Consider the following 15,672-nt stretch of genomic DNA (forward strand, 5'->3'; position numbering starts at 1 on the left):
TCTGAGTTTTTGATACATGCTGTATTTTCCTTTAAAATTATTGTCTATGTTGCTAGTGCTTAGGACACATTAAATAGGAGTAAAAGCTTCCCTATTTCCCATTGCCAGCTTCTTGCTGTGTTCTGATCGTGTGGTTTGGGAAGTAACAGAAAGGAGATGTGCTCACTTGAGAACAGAGAACAGTAAACTCGCCCCAATCCTCACAGCAGGTTAGTGTCAGGCTGTGGGTGGAAGGCAAGGAACGCCTGTGCCAGCGGCTCTAAGATGCTTTCCTTCCTCCGCAGAGCTACGTTCTCAGGTCTGTAGACCTTGTTCAAAGCTGTCTGGAGAACAGATGCCGCTCCGGAGAGAGTGCTGCCTTTGCTTGCCTGTGGGAATTTCTCCTTTCGTTTAATTTAGAAATGGGGCACGCTGCAGTGGTTCCGTATGGAACATTAAAATCCACGAGCTGTGAAGCATGAGATCCTCTGCCTCATTCATCACTGGTCTTCACCACCATCACTCTGACAAAGAACATCTGTTCAGGAGCTGGGGGGTCCAACATCGCCACCTCCCCAGGCCAGTGGGAGAGCCGCAGGCCTGGCTCTGGACAGGCCCAAATGAGACCTGAGCAGTTTCCTTTTTGTAGCAGGTGTTTCTGAGCTGCCATTAGTGTGATAACTTAGAAATAGAGAGTAAAAAAGGCAAAGAGAAAAAGTGACAAACCCTAACTGCTTGCTGAGTCTCCTAACGTTCAAAACTTAATTAGTCATTGTTGTCACTGATATTAAAATCTATGATTTCTGTGGGACTGATGTGCTATTTAAGCTAAGATTGCAGAGGGTTTCATATCAGAGGTGTCACACCCTCGTGAAAAATAATTCACACATGATGATAAACATTAAAACATCCATATAATCACTCTGCAAACTGCCACTTCTCATCACTGGAAGTTGTCAAAAAACAACCAAAAATGGAGGTGGGGGTGGTGGGAAAGAATACCTAAAGAGCTCCAGCTAAGATTCTAATTTATCCTTATTTTAAAATGATACTATATTTTTATTTAAATGGGGCCAGGGGAAGAGGGCAACTATCACATCCTAATTGGAATTCGGATTCTTAGAACTCAGCCAGGATACAGAAAACACGAAGGACAGATTGCAACTAATGGAATGGGGCTGCTGGAGCCATGAGGCCCACCCTGTTCACCGAGGAAGCGAGGATGCACCTGGTGCACTCACCCATGCTGGGACTTGTTCCAGAGGAACAGATCAGGCACGGGCCAAATCCTCTCACAGAGGCCATGATAGGAAGGCAATACCGACATCTCTTCCAAATGCAGAGAATCACACAACTGCAGAGGCCCTAGTAACCCAGCATAGAGTTCCTCACCCAGAATATAACAGAAGCATCCATGTACTCTTTGTAGATGAATCTGAACAATGACTTTTTTAAAAGGCAATGGCGTAACAGCCAGGTGTAGCTCTCGAGGCTCACATGACAAAAGATAAGCCTCCAACACAGTATCTTCCAAGGATCACAGAAGGGCCAGGATGCAACGTCGGAGCTGACCGTGCCTATTTGCGCCCACCTCAAAGATCCTGATGAAAGTCAGGGGCCTGCCTTCCACAGAGAGGAACCCTGGCCTTTTGTGCTGCAGTTACGATGTCTGTACAGGAGAGGTGAGGAGATGTGGCAAGCCTCGGTCAAGTCATGACCTGGAGTAACCAGGAGATGGCTTTGCCCCACAAAAAGACCATTAAATTAGTTCCATCGTGTTCAGAAGCAAAAGACACTCTGCATGTGATTCCTCATTAGATCCTCACTGCAGTCTTAAAAGTGAGCTTTATTATCTGCTCATGACCAAGAGGGAACTGAGATTTTGAGAGACTAAAAAGCTTGCCCCATATCACTCAGCTGAGAGCCAACAGAGGGAAGGATCCAACTCAAGGTGTGTCCGGCCCCAGAGTTTAATTTCTGCCAGCAACTTGTATCTCCCTCTGTAGAAACTTGGTAAAGGTCGTGTCTCCATGGTGCCTTTTCCCCAGTGGTCCAGAAGGCAACTTTCTTCACCCATAGAACAGCAATCGCTCCACTCATGTTGAACACATAAAGTAGTCAAGGTGTCAGAAAACAGGAGAGAAAGAACAGCAATGCGTACAGAGGGCCAAAGGCTCCCACATTAAAGCACTGGGGTAATCAGTCCCAGGTTGAGGAACAACAGGAAGCCATGTTTTGCAAGCTATAGGTGCCAGGCCTTTACTTCAGCTGCTGTGAGCTACTGGCATTCTCAACTATCTTTTCTTGGATGCGATGGTTAATTTTATATGTCAACCGGGCAAGGCTACAGTGCCCAGTTGTTTAGTCCAATAACAGTCCAGATATTGCTGTGGAGGTATTTTTCAGGTGTGATGAACAGTTTATATCAGTAGACTTTGAGTAAAGTAGATTGCCTTCCATAATATTGGTTGGCTTCATCCAATTAGTAGAGAGAGAAGGCCTTATGAGCAGAGACTGAGGCTTCCCGGGAAAGGAGACATCTCCTCAAGATGGTAACATAGAAATCCCGCCTGAGCTTCCAGCCCATCCTTCTGGGCAGTCATAGAGCATGTCCCCTTGAACCTCCCTCGAATTCCATTGATATGATTTGGCTGTGTCCCCACCTAAATATCACCTTGAATTGTAGTTTCTATAATCCCCATGTGTCATGGGAGGCACCCGGTAGGAGCTTATTGAATCCTGGTGGCCATTACCTCTATGCTGTCTCGTGATAGTGGGTTCTCACAAGATCTGAGGGTTTTATAAAGGTATTTCGCTTATGAGGATGTCTCTACAATGCACTTCTTTCCACACTCTTTTCTTGGAACTGGAACCGGACAACACAAAAAGTGAACTCTAATGTAAACTTTGAATTTAGTAATAATTTATCAATATTCATTCATCAATTGTAACCAAAGTACCATGGTGATGTAAAATGTTGATAACGGAAGAAAATGAGGGGAAGAGGGTTGAGAAGGAAATAGATGGGAGCTCTCTGTACTCTCTGTATGCCTAACACTGCTCTAAAAACCAAGAGAGGCCCGGCGTGGTGTCTCACCCCTGTAATCCCAGCACTTTGGGAGGCCGAGGCGGGTGGATCACGAGGGCAGGAGATCAAAACCATCCTGGCTAACACAGTGAAACCCCGTCTCTACTAAAAATACAAAAAACTAGCCGGGCGTGGTGGCGGCACCTGTAGTCCCAGCTACTCGGGAGGCTGAGGCAGGAGAATGACGTGAACCCAGGAGGCGGAGCCGAGATCGCACCACTGCACTCCAGCCTGGGCGACAGAGCGAGACTCCGTCTTAAAAAAAAAAAGGAAATAGTTCTCTATCACATAGTCACAAAGTTTAGTAAGTATAAAATATGAAAAATAACTGGTGAAATTAATCCTACCAGAACAGCATTTGTAGGGAACCAATTATTCAAAATTTATTGTGGGTGAAACAACTCCTGCGCTGGATTTTTTTAAGGATCCAGGAATATATTTCTATCAAGAGAGACACCTGTCTTGGGCTCTGCATTTACAGCTGGGGGTGGCAAACTGAGGCCCATGGGCCCAATATGGCCTACTACCTGTTTTTATACAATCTTCAAGCTAAGATTTTTTAAAATTTTAATGGCTTTAAAAATCTAAAGAATAAAAATATTTTGTGACACATAAAATTTTATGAATTTCCAAGTTCAGTGTCCATAAATTACTTTTACTGAAACACAATAAAGTACCCTCATAAAATGTTCAATTTCACCTCTCAGCCCACAAAATCTAAAATACTTCCGATTTGTCCTTTTCAGGAAAAGTTTGCTGGCCCTAATTTAGAGGGTCCACTGTATTATAAAAACAAAAATTTATGAAAGAACATATGTGCATCTTTCTCTCAAGGTCCCACATTTAGGGCAGGTCCAGTGAGAGCAAAACTCTAAGCATCTGCTTATATTACTAACATCAGTGACGCCCAGGGAAACATTTCTCCGCAACTGTTTATATCGTCGAAACAAAAGCACTTATGTCTTAATTCCACGGAGTTTTGAAGTTTGTGCTCCCAGAAGGGCTTAAAACAGACAGTGCTTTGGAGTATGGTATGGATTTGGAGAGTAACAACATCTAGGAAAAGAAAAGGCAAATGAATAATCTTGCTAAATCTTTCCTCTTACATACATAGCATAAACACAACAGACATTTACACACAAGGTATCATCCCAAGTAATGTGGATAATATACTTTCTTTTAGTTGGATTCAAGTGTGTAGTTGATTTTGGAAGTACCCCTAAATTGGCAAAGAGTTGTAATTTTCATATGGCACCTGAAGAATATTTTGCAATAATAAAAAATTCAAATACTCTTAAAATTATATAACCTAAAATATTCTTAAATTTGTGTAGTCTACAATTTTGTTAAATGTGTTTAGTCTAAGTAACTAACATGTTCGAAGTATGACATTGATTTTTTACCTTGGCAACCATTATTGGAAAAATCTTTATCAAGACAGCAGGTAGGAATACATATTGAATCAATATTAAAAATATTTAATATTAATTAAATATTAAAATCCATTTACCTTAAGAGGAATTGCCCAAAGATGCATATGCAGTTATTTAATTGCAATACATCACAGCAAAACTTGGAAAGATCTCAAATGGCCTTATATAAGGGAGTGATTTTAAAAAGTTTTGTACATCTGTACAATGAAACCTAGTTCCAGCAGCTGGTAGGTCTGTATTGTGATAGGGTTAAGCGCAAAGGAACATCATTCTAGAGCATGGAGATGGGGCAGGGGGGTGAGTATTGCTGGAATGATGCTTGCTAGAGAATGTACCTTAACCTGAGTTATTTAGAATGTTTTTTAATCAGGGACATATTTTTAAGTGTATTTTAGTTCTGGAAAAATACGCTTATGTGAGCTTAGGTTGATCAGTCAATAAATCTGAAATACTGGGTTAGAATTAGAAAGTCATCTTGTACTAAAAACGGCCCATTTCTCCCCTAGCTGTTCTCTAGTCTAATCTTCTGCCCGCTTTTTACTTCTGAATTGCATGAGAGATTTGTGGAATACCATTAGCTATGGCTGAGGAATTACTTTCACACTAAACTCTTGTTCTTAGTGCCTTCTAACTTCTTGAAAATATTAGCCAAAAACTTCTCTAGCTGTTTTTGAGCCAAAGACAACTTTTACTGGAAAAGCTTAGGAAGAAATAAGATCCCCTTTGCTCCTGTTAGCTATTTATGCATAAATCAAAGATTTTTAATGCATTGAAAGAAAAAGAATGGCATTCACATACATTTTTATTTATGGCTAACCTGAAAGGGGTTTTGCTAAATACCCCCTTAACTTGACATGGTTTCAGGTAAGCAGAATAGAACAGGAGTAACTAAAACGTTCCTGTGTTTCTGGCTTCTCTGTATATGTGGAACCACAGTGTGAGTCTTTTCATATGCAAGTATCATTCTCTAGTATGTGTTTGTTTATTTTTAATGAAAGCAGAAGGCCATGTGATTTTTCTCATATTTTTGTATTATTTCTCTCTCTCTCACTTTGGAATTTATTTAGTTCTAAATAGGTAATGCAAACAAGGTACAAGACTTCAATGAACAGAAGGGCAATAGTGAAAATTAACCTCTTCCACCACCCATTCCTCAGGCCCACCTCCTGAGTCAGGTGACAGACTGGACAAGCTGCGGTGCATCCTTCCAGGTGTCTTCCCCACAGGTGCAAGCACGTGTGCACATACAGCAGACTTCTGCTGACTCACGTGGATTTGTGTCTATTTTGCATTGCAATCCCCAAGGCTCAGAGGGCTTTTGCCAAGATGTGAGTTCAAAGAGAAGAACCATGCATGTGTGACCATCTGTGTGCTCGAGATCAGTTTCTTTATTATCTTATCAATCAGCTTCAACCAGACACCATCACCATGAGCCTTCTCAATAAAAGGAATGGCTCCGTTGGCTTTTACTGTGCCTGCCTGTTCACCTTGGAGGGAAAAGCAACACTGGATACCAAGACCCGCGTGAACCTTGCCCTCATATTTCCATACTTGGTAAAATCTGGAGGCGTGGTCTTCTGCCCTTGTGCCCAGCAGTCATTCTGAGGTCTCCAATTACCCTATCCCAGGCCTCCACCATTTGGACTCCAAAATAACTTATCCATGAATCCTACAAGGGAGCCAGAATGTGCACCCCAAGACACAGAGGAACTGAATGGCCAGTAGGGGTTATCGTCGATGGCAGCAGAGACTGGCAGGATTGCACCATGTCAACAAATAAGGGTCTAGTTGACATTTCCCATCCATTAATCCCCTGAACCTTCAACCAGAGAAGTTAGGCTCTGCAAAGATAAGGGGAAGGGAGGTCCCAGAACAACTCTATAGTCCCTTCATTTCTCCACTCACCAGTGCTGGAGTGGGAAGGAGACGAGTGAAAGAGCAGACCCCTCCCAAGTGTAGGTCCCTGGAGCCACCAGCCTGGCCATGCATAGGGGAGAGAGAAACTTTGGGATGAACATAAGATTGGGATTTGAAACTGAATGGATTTCTAAAAGCTAGTGGATATGGTCAAGATGGAATTAAAGAAACTGCTACAAAATGGTGAAGGAAGGTTTGACATAGAAGAGTTACCGGCAGTGGCTTCGGAAAACAAAGCCACACCACAGTCACCCCTTATCAGATTCAGACTGTTCACTATGTGCGTCCATAATCCACGACTTACGAGGTAGGGACAGGTGGATAGGTAGACAATTGATCTATTGTTTTTGTCAATTGATTTAACCCATTTCTCAATTTATTTATTAAAATGCTTTGATTAGAGAGTGTAGACCCAGGTGCATGATCAGATATGTTATTATAGTCTTTGAAAATTTATTGTCCAGAAATACAGGTCTTCTTCCTTCATTTTCCCTTCTTATGTGCTACACTCACACGCACACACATGCATAAGAAATACAGCTGCACCCATCAGTATGAACCACCCTGTTAAGAAGCAGGTTAAGAAGTCTGGACATAGCCAAGGAAGAGGCGCAGATGGGATTAATGTATGGGAGACACATGATGTGATGGGAAGACGGATGGTGCCTGTCCTATGGGTCTCTGGCAGATGGACGGTGCCTATCCCATGGGTCTCTGGCAGATGGATGGTACCCGTCCTATGGGTCTCTGGCAGACAGACGGTGCCCACTCTAGGGGTCTCTAGCAGCAATATGGGGTGGAATGGAGACCAGGTAGTCAAGTGTGCCAACAAGAGCAAACACAGTGCCCATGGTGACAGGGAAGGGCAAACGACCTAGAAAATGACTTAGGAGGCAGCCTAAGCACAATTTGAGACTAAATGGATGTGGGGATAGAGGAGGAGGGTACTAGGCGGGAGGTTGCCAGTGTCTGATCTTGGCAGACTATGCATCTGGATAGAGAGATGGTGACTTAGTCAGGAGAAACAGACTCGTGGAGTTTCTAGAAAGGGGGAGTTTCTGGCACCCACCACATATCTTGAAGGACCAAGGGTGTTGGATGTGTAAATTAATAATTAAATTCTAAGACCTCCACTGACTGAATGGAACGCTTGTGGCCAAGAGGACCCCAGAAAAACCTCGAAGCTGAGTTCCAGGCCATGATGGGATAGGATGTCAGACAGGCCTCATTATGCCCCTTCCCTTTTGCAATTTAGGCCCAACAACCGAACAGCATTAATGTTACAGGAAAGATCCTAAAACGGACAGAACAGACTCTTCGTGACTATAAGACACCAAATTATAAACAGAACCTAAGGCCATACCAGGCAAGGGTGAAGTCATGCACCCTGCCTTTAAAGAATAAACTATGTTCTAATCGCCAAGAGGTTTCCCTTTTTCTCCAGAAGTTAAACAAGCACTGGCCTCAAGGTGGGCAATATGAAAAAACTCTGAGGCCCCACCAGATGCTCACTAACTCACCCGCTGCTCCAGCAGCCATAACTGCAGCTTTGATTGGGCAAGAGAATGATTTCAGTAACTTTCTCCTAAATAGAAGACCACAGAGCATGGACTGCTGCTGGCTGCTTTACAGAGATTATGCACTTTTGTGCCTTTGTGTTCTGAAAAAGATCTTTTGACAAATAGGCCTAATTGCAATAGGTTTAGATGTTAAGTCTCCATCCCAGAGTGAACATGGATCATTTGTTCCATGCATGTTGGTTTAATACACATCCTTCATGACCACCTTCACAAATATTCATAGCTCCTCCTGTAACCTGTCCTAGATGTAGGTTTAGCCAACTCATTCGGCAAAACAAATCTCGTATCCCAATTCCTTCTCCTTCAAAGTGCCTATCTCTGTGCTTCAACCAGAGGCCGTGCTTCCCAGCCTACAGGACAGCCACCTTGTAGGCTGCAACTCTAAAACAAGTTTATAGATTGTCTTTTTTTTGAGATGGAGTCTTGCTCTGTTGCCCAGGCTGGAGTGCAGTGGCAAGATCTCGGCTCACTGCAAGCTCCGTCTCTGGGGTTCACGCCATTCTCCTGCCTCAGCCTCCCGAGTAGCTGGGACTACAGGTGCCCACCACCACACCCGGCTAATTTTTCATATTTTTAGTAGAAATGGGGTTTCACCGTGTTAGTCAGGATGGTCTTGATCTCCTGACCTCGTGATCCGCCCGCCATGGCCTCCCAAAGTGCTGGGATTACAGGCGTGAGGCACCGCGCCCGGCCAATTGTCTTGTGTTTTTTTTTAGTTAACAGATGTAATAGGCAAAGCCCAGGGGAGAGGCCTAGGTGAAACTCAGGGTGAGGGTGCCCTGAGCTGAAGGTGGGAGATGACATGGACCAGGAAAACAGCCAGGTTTCAGAGTGGTAAACTGTGAGCACCGGCAGAGGCCTGTGAGAGCTACTTCTCTCTCCATATTGTACAGCAGAGTTATTTTATATTCAAAGAGTACAGCCGGAGTGTTTCTGAATCATGGTGATAAAGGATTCCAGCTAGCCAGGCTTTCCTGAGAAGTTTTAGTCATTATCATCATTGTTTCTAGATGAGCTGAAGATAAGAGTAGGTTTGTGCTTGGGGTTGAAGAAGAGAAAAATTCTTAACAAAAAGAATTTCTGAAAAATGAAGAAAGTGATGCCATTTTTATTTTGATTCATTAAAAACAATATTTGGATAAATGACTTTTCAAATCATTGTCTTTAAACATTTGAGCAGGTGCAGAAAAGAATAAAACATCGCAATTTATGAAGGGCAAAACTTAAAAAATAAAGCCAAAGCCATGCATACATCCAAAAGCAGTGTTTGTTCTTGGGCTTCCCTAGTCATAGGCCAGTAGGAACGGCTGCCATACTCAGAAGGGCTTCAACGCAGCCCACCCCCTTGCATTTTCCATCAAAGGAGCAACTGTCCCTGCAAACACACCTCATAAGTCACAGTCCTCTGAATCATCTGCCTCTCTGCCAGCTCAATCACAGAAGAAAGCAGAGAGACTACGGCACCACATTCCTCCAGGGGGCCACTAGAGACAGGCACAGTGCTTTTGGTGGAACCACAAGCTCAGGCACCACTTAGTCGGTTGCCCTGGGTCCCAGCCCCTCCACCAGTCTCTCTGTATGGAGGCCCCACCGTGCTGCCTGAAGCCAGGCCGCCTGCCATGGATTGAACTCCCAGCTGCCCCAGCAGACCTCCTGTGCCCCACTCTCCTGCCCTCACTACCTGTAACCCCTCTGCCTTCCTTGCCCCAACTCATTATCCTCTCTTTAAATGACACAGAATAATCAATCTTAGCTGCAGCTATTATCTCAGTGTTGTATCTGACCATCCACTGTTTTTTGTGTTGGAAGTTAGAGAGCCACTTTGCATAAACCTGCAGCGTGATGGCTGTTTAGAGGAACACCAGTACCCTGGTCATCTGACCCTGCCTAACTCCTCTGGCCCCACCTGCCACCCCCATGCCCTCCCCTGCACACTGTGTGCACTCTGCTCCCTTGGCCTGGAATTCCTTCCTCCCACTTCTCCACTTTCTACCTCGGGGCAACCCTCTCTAGCAAGGTGGGGCCATGGACCCAGCCTGGGATGGATGCTCTCTCCTGTGCTCCTGCATAATATCTCTGCCTAATAATAAGTCACAAAATAAACAAATTGAGAGAACAGAATGGAAAGAGATGCCTCTGTGGGACTAATTATGGAAAACACAATGACTCTCTGCCAGTGCTGGAATAACGGTAGATAAACAAGACAGGCACCCTCAGTGAAGCAAATTAGGTCCCCCACTACACCCCTGTGGAGCTGAAGGAGAAAGTTTTCTGCAGGAGCCTGCAAGGTGCAGAGCCCATGATGCCTGGAAGCCTGACAGACCCAGGGCACAAGGAGGAACCGACTGACCCAGCAGAGTGCACAGTTTGGAGACAAAAAGCAAAGTTGGAGACTTAGGTTTTCGGTTCTGTGGCAGTGGGGACAATGCAGGCTGAATCCCCAGAACCCTGGGGTCTGATGTGTCTCTGGTCTCTGTACTCAGGGTGGGATGAGGGGCTGCAGACACCTTTCTCCCTCCGAGGCTCTTGATCCTAAGCCTAAGGTCCCCAGAGTGTTGAGATGCACGAGATGCAGGTGTAAACCCACTCTTGCGTCTGACTCCTGGGGACGGGAGCTTCCAGTGGGGCCTGGGACTGCATGCCAATTCCCCGAACTCAGGGCCACGTCAGGTACATGGTGGGTATCACCAGAGGAATGGTGAATGAACAAATACATGAGCAAAAGGAAGAATAATGAATGATGCTCATCACACCCTCGGGAGAGGTGGTGCCTGCAATGCTGGACAGAGGTGCCTGGACAGGAATGCTGGCAGAGTCAGTGTTTGAAGCTGATGATGTTGAACCTCCCTGCCCAGATGCCGGCTTGGTGACCTCAGGCAAACTGAAAGAGAGTCTGGAAGAGTTTAACTAACGGATGAATATCTCCACTATGAGGTGTGGCAAGCACCACTCAGAGGGTGTCTTTCAATGCAGGGGAGGATGTGACCAGCCATTCTCTACAGCCTCTTTGGGTGAATATGTGCCAGGGCAAGGGCTGCTGTATGTGCTAAGGTAAACTCTGCACTCAATATCTACAACAATACAGCAATACAGAATATCCACACCAAGGTAACAATAGAGAATATCCACACAGCAATACAGAAAATCCACAGCAATATATAGAATATCCACAGCAATATATAGAATATCCACAGCAATACAGACTATCCACAGCAATACAATACAGAATATCCACAGCAATACAGACTATCCACAGCAATACAATACAGAATATCCACAGCAATACAATACAGAGTATCCACAGCAATACAACAATACAGAATATCCACAGCAATACAGACTATCCACAGCAATACAATACAGAATCCACAGCAATACAGACTATCCACAGCAATACAGAATCCACAGCAATACAATACAGAATATCCACAGCAATACAGAATATCCACACCAAGGTAACAATAGACAATATCCACAGCAATACAGAAAATCCACAGCAATACAATACAGAATATCCACAGCAATACAATACAGAATATCCACAGCAATACAGAATATCCACAGCAATACAATACAGAATATCCACAGCAATACAGAATATCCACCGCAATACAACAATACAGACTATCCACCGCAATACAACAATACAGAATATCCACAGCAATACAGGAACAAACCTAACTCCACTCATCCCCATCTGAGTCTTCATCTTATTACCATGACAACTTACTCCATAATTTTGTTGCCAAACACATGATTAAAAAAGAACAGGACAAGGACTTTACCTAGTAAAATTGAAAATAAATCCTCAAAAGTACAAAGTAAATAGTAATCTAGTATCCAAAAGAATTAAAATTGTAACTTAAAAAGTTAATTTAGTGGTGAATAGATTTTTAAATTCCTAATATTGTTAAAGCCTTTACAAATTAATATTGAAGATACAAGTTCTCAAAAAATACAAAATCAAAAGTTAACAGAAAACAATATTAGCTTGCTCAAATGATATTTTCTGGGCTTTGGAATATATCCATGCTTTATTTTACTTACAAAGGATTTTTTGAAGTCTTGCTCTTTGTAAAACAATAGAACCATCCAGAACTGAAGAATAGAAATTGCTCCTTCACTCTCTCCACATCACACAGCTAGTGATTTGCTTTCTCTTCCCCCAGAGCAACCACTCTTAACAGCAAGCATATTTCCATATGAATAGATAGTCTATATATATAGAAAAAAGATGTCATATATATCTTATTTTATAAAAATAAAATCACTTTACAGTCATAGTAATGCATAAGAGTGCATTCAGCTATATCTCATTCCTTTTAATGTCTGTGTGGTACAACATAGTGTAGATATACTTAAATTTTTAACCATTCTCTTATTGACCAATATGCATGTTGTTTTCAATGTACCATTAATACAAAGAAGGTTGCGAAAAATGTTTTGCACATATGCCTTTAGGGCACATGGCGTGATGGATAACAAAAGTAAAAGTGCTGTTCACATGATATGCACACTCGATATTTGAAAGGCATTACTGCATTGTTCTTTAAATAGTCTATGAAATGCTATTCACAAATGAAAGTCCCCATTTCTTCACTGCTTTGTCTTCATATTTATCAGTTTATTTTTTACCAAGGTGATTGATATCTATATATGTATGTATATATAATATATACATACTACATATATTATTGATTTTTATAATTTGCATCCCTGATTACTGTGAGATAAGGCATTGTTTTATAAATATATTAACATTTTGTTGATGTGCTTGTTTTTACTCTGCACACTTTTCTATATGGTCATTTATCTACTTTGTTGAATGTAAGGGGTTACTCATTCATTATGGACCTTCAACTTTCCCCGTCATATGTGCTGTGGGTATCCATTATATCAAACCCATTCTTGTAGTTATATCTTTGTGGGTTTTTTCAAATTATATCTTTGAATTCTAAAAGTTGAGTGTTATACATTCAAATTGGATTATCAATTTCTCCTAGTATGCCATGCCATGTACTTTTTGTTTCGAGTATTCAGAAACTCTATTGGTAGCGATAGAATGAATTATCTGTGTTCTTCGTGGACTGTAATTTTCACCTCCATTTGTCCCATTTAATATTTTTCAACTGGAGTTTTGATTTTATAACTGCCAGGTTATCTTTTTATTAACCTATTCCTGATAGATTTTTTTTTTACCATGCATTTACTTTTTATAAAGGAGAGTTATTGAAAGTATAGTCTCTGGAGTCAAACTCATGGGTCAGTAATTGTGCTTAGCTCATAATGTCATTTTGAGGATTAAATGAGGTGATCCATATAAAAAGATTAGTCAAGTGCTTCTAACATACTCAGCATATATTGTGTCATTGTATTTTTGGTATGTGTCCTTGTAAATGGCTTTTAGCTGTGTTTTTATTTTGTCCAAAACTGGCAATAAACCTATCCCATTCAAATTCATTGTAAAAAAAATAACATTTAGCCTTTTCTAGTCTTCCATTTGACTCACATTTAGGGAAAAACCATTTAAACACACTTTTTAATTAACATCAGTAATTAAACTGTGTGTGAAGCCTCTCTAACTTGAACAAGACAAATCCATCACATGTTCATATTCATTAATTTCTTATTTCTCATATATTTTAAAAAATCACTTAGAGCATCTCCCTGTGATTTCTTCTAGTAATAAATGTCTATCAATGGATGAATGGATAAAGAAAAGGTGGTATATATACACAGTAAAATGTTATTTATCCCTGAAATAAGAATGAGACCCTGTCATTCACAGCAACATGAATGAAACTGGGGGAGAGTATGTTAAGTGAAATAAGCCAGGCACAGAAAGACACATACTGCATGATCTCTCTATTTATGGAAACTAAAACATATCATCTCATACAAGTAGAGAGTAGAAAAATAGTTTCCAGAGGCTGGGGAGTAGGGGGTGGGGAAGGTAGGGAGAGATTGGTCAATGGGTACAAAGTTACAGTTACATAGGAAGAATTAAGCTCTGGTATTCTATTACACAGTAGTAGGGTGACTGGTTAACAATAATTTATCACATATATCAAAATATCTAGAAGAGAGGATTTTGAATGCTCCCAATGCAAAGAAATGATAAATGTATGAGGTAATGGATATCTCAATTACCCTGATTTGATCACTGTACATTGTATGCATATAATGCTTTGAAATATCACATGGACACCAAAAATATGTAAAATTATGTGTCAAATTTAAAATCACCTAGAATTTTAATTATAAATTATTTTCACAGTATACTTCTGCATTCTTGGGAATTGTTTCTTATCAACTGGGGTTTACATTGTTTACATTGTGGCTACATTATCCACAGTTTTGTAAATTGTGAAGGTGTAAATACTTTTTGAAATTTATCACCCATTTTGAATACTGTGTTCAATTCTAAATTCTGTTATTTTCCTCTCTGTGCTATTATTGGCCTTAGTTTGCTCTTCTTTTTCTAACTTTTTAAGGTTAAAACTTGAATTATTATTCTGAAACCTTTCCTTTCTAATATAAGCATTTAAAGTGATAGTACTCTTCTAAGACTTGTTTAACTGCATTTCACAAATTTATATGTTTGTCTATACTGGGGGTGGCAATTTTTTCTGTCAAGAACCGAATATTAAATATTCTAGGTTTTTTAGGCCAGGAGTCAACATTTTTAAAATTCTATAAGTACTAACAAGAGAAAAAAATTTCACGAACATTTATTGATCTAAAATAATATAAGAATCATTCAGCTAATTATTTTGTAGGTTCACTGATGAAAAGAATGAAATTCTGATTTGGGGAATAATCTTTCTCTTTGGGGGATTCTAAGTGACATGTCATTATAAATGAAAATAAGAGCTTGACATTAGTTTGTTATGTTGTGAGAAGGTGAGAGAAGTTGATTTGAAATTGTAAGGATTGTGGCTAGGACTCAGGATGGGAAATGGAGAGAAGGAAGTAAGTGCACAGACACCATACAGTCCAGATGCTTCTCCCATGCAGTCACTCATTCATTCAACAAACGTCTATTGAGAGCCAACCATGTTCCCAGCACTCTTCTAGGAACCTAGGATATGCCAGTGAAAAACAGCAAAGATACCTGCCCTCATGGGACTCACATTTTGCAAGATGATGGAAGGAAATGTATGGGTCAAGGTACAATAGTCACTCGGTTTCATGCTTTTGCATACGGCTAGGGAGCTATCCCAGCACCATTCGTTGAATAGGGAGCCCTTTCCTCATTGCTTATTTCTGTCGACTTTGTCAAATATCAGATGGCTCATTTCTGGGTTTTCTATCCTGTTCCAATGGTCTATGTGTTTATTTTTGTACCGGTATCATATGGTTTTGGTTACTTATAATATAGTTTGAAGTAAAGTAACATGAGGCCTCCAGCTTTGTTATTGGTGCTTTCAATTGCTTTCTCTATTCAGGCTCTTTTTCAGTTCCGTGTGAATTTTATAATTTTTTTTCTAATTCTGTAAAAAATGATGTTGGTAGTTTGGTAGGAATAGTGTTGAATCTGTAGATTGCTTTGGGCAGTATGGCCATTTTAACGATATTGATTCTTCCTGTTCATGAGTATCAAGGTTTTTCCATTTGTTTGTGTCATCTCTGATTTCTTTGAGCAGTGGTTTGTAGTTCTTGTAGAGTTCTTTTA

At 41.2% G+C, this 15,672-nt stretch overlaps 1 long non-coding RNA gene across 1 annotated transcript in view; it reads right to left on the bottom strand.

Moving 5' to 3' along the window:
- LOC126956064 (uncharacterized) overlaps positions 1-15,672 on the bottom strand; it is a 144,740-nt gene that overhangs the window by 20,435 nt on the left and 108,633 nt on the right. The window lies entirely within an intron of this gene.

This window comes from Macaca thibetana, chromosome 6 (genome assembly GCF_024542745.1).
Source record: "Macaca thibetana thibetana isolate TM-01 chromosome 6, ASM2454274v1, whole genome shotgun sequence".
NCBI classification, from domain to species: domain Eukaryota; kingdom Metazoa; phylum Chordata; class Mammalia; order Primates; family Cercopithecidae; genus Macaca; species Macaca thibetana.